This window comes from Elephantulus edwardii, unplaced genomic scaffold (genome assembly GCF_000299155.1).
Source record: "Elephantulus edwardii isolate Elephantulus edwardi_28Jun2011 unplaced genomic scaffold, EleEdw1.0 scaffold00030, whole genome shotgun sequence".
Taxonomy (NCBI): Eukaryota; Metazoa; Chordata; class Mammalia; order Macroscelidea; family Macroscelididae; genus Elephantulus; species Elephantulus edwardii.
The window spans coordinates 3099076-3101321 of NW_006399780.1; the positions used below are offsets into that span (position 1 = coordinate 3099076).

The 2246-nt window shown below is 38.7% G+C and overlaps 1 pseudogene; it reads left to right on the forward strand.

Moving 5' to 3' along the window:
• Positions 1 to 1216: 1216 nt before the first annotated feature.
• LOC102857611 lies at positions 1217 to 1782 on the forward strand (annotated as a pseudogene).
• Positions 1783 to 2246: the final 464 nt, after the last annotated feature.

Sequence of the window (2246 nt, forward strand, 5' to 3'; positions counted from 1 at the left end):
ATTGAACGGCTAAAATAAAATTAGAAATGAAACCTTTCAAAGGCCCTGTATTTTCTCTCCTTTTATACATACTAGTGAGGTAATGCTTTTTAAAAAAACTTTCATAATAATTTAAAATAGTTCATTATATATTGTCTCTATTTTTTATGCCAGTAAAGAATTTTTTAACAGAAAAAGTATAAAGAGTTCATAGAGCTAAGTTTGCGGCTTGATTATGAACTGTGATTACCTGAGCCTTTTTTTCCCTAGACTACAAAGTCCAAAAACAGGTATCCTATCTGTTAAGGTAGCAACTTGCAGTTCCCAGGTAGAAGAGCTGGCACATGCACAGCCAAATTCATGAAGTTAAAACATATGCCACCAAGTTCTTAATTCTGTCATGAGTATAAGAAAGGTGACTCAGAGGGGAGCACAAGTTGGAAAATTGCCATTTTGACTCCATTTGGAAGCCACTAATTGGACTTTATAGGACAGCGTACAGACTCTAATGCTTTGTCAAAAAGGTGAGTGTGTACTGGGAATATACCCTAAAGAAACCAGAACTGCCACCTAAGCAGATATATGCTCACCCATGTTTATTGAGGCTTTGTTTACAATACAGAAAGTTGGAAACAACCCAAATGCCCATCAACAAACGAATGGATAGAGCAACTGTTGTATATGCACACAATGGAATGCATGTTACATTGAAAAACAAGGAACTCATTAAATATTAAACAAAATGGGTGACCCTGGAGGACACTGAGTGAGATATTTCAGTCACAAAAGGACAAATACTGCATAATGCCACTGTTGTAAGGCAGGACTGACATCAGAGCTGGGAAAAAACTAAGAGTGGATAAATAATATATATTACATTGAAACTGATGAGGGAGAGTACTGTTTAGGAGGAATGTATGATTAGATATTATTGTCATGACAAGAGTCCAGAATGAAACCTGCATAGTGGAGTGGACTGGCAGGGGGAGGGGTGTATAACAATGAAAGAATTTTTTTTTACTTGTCAAAGAGAAAAGCAAACGGGGGAGTGGGCAAGGAGGCAAATGTGTAACAATGAATGAATGGGGGGGGGGAAGATAATAAATAACTTTTAAAAAGAAACAAAAAAAGAAAAAGAAGGTGAGTGTGAGAAGACCAGAAAGGAAATCTGGGAAAACAAAGACCAATTGCTTATGCGCCTGAAACTCAAGAAGATGGTCAAGACCAGGGCTGTACCATGGTGGAGAAGGCTCAGAAGAGTGTGACGATTGCTCCTGGAGCAGTTGTGTGTGTGGAAAGTGAAACCAGAGCTGATGTAACTATAGGATCTAGGACAGTGATCCATGCTAAAGCATAGATTATTGCAGAAGCTGGACTGACAGTGATTGGTGAAGGTAACCTAGTAGAAGAACAGGACTTTATCATAAATGCTTACCCTCATAATATCACCCCTGATGCTGAAGATGTAGAATCCAAACCCATGATCATTAGCACCAATTGTGTGTTTGAAGTTGGCTGTTATTCTCAAGCCATGAAAATGGCAGATAATATTGTTATTGAGTCAAAAGCATATGTAGGCAGGAATGTTAGACTGACAAGAGGCTGGGTCAATGGTGCTTACTGCAGCCTGAATACTTTTTAAGTCATTCTGAGAATAAAGTTGTCTACAGCACAGACCACCTTCGTCGGATGCAGACTGAGCGGCCCCAGACACTCCAGCCAGATTTTATGATGAAAATCTTGCCAAATTACCACCACTTAAAGAAGACAGCAAAAGAAAGCTCAACTCCAGTGAAAAACTAAAAGTGTATGATATACTAAGTTGTTCTGAGCAGTATTACGACAAGACCATCATATTCATGCAGTCTTAGCAGCTCACATAATAAATGTTCAGTTTCTTTTGTAAAATGGAGTTTAGAGTAAAGTCACATATTTTCATTTTAACTATGCTCCATAGTTTATATAAAGTGTACTTGGTTTCCTGTATTGTTGCTCCTTTTCTGATAATTTATAGATTTTGTACTTTTCCCTTTTGTATGTAAATAGTGGCTACAAATTTTGTTGTTGTTGTTATGTGCCATCGAGTCGTTTGCAACTCGTAACTACCCTATGTACAACAGCCCTAAACCCTGCTCTATCCTGTGCCAATCGCATTGCCTCTGACACACCCATCCCGATTACCCCAATCACTGAATCAATCCACCTCATAAAGGGTCTTCCCCTCCTGTGCTGTCCCTCTACCCTACAAAGCATGCTGACCCTCTTAT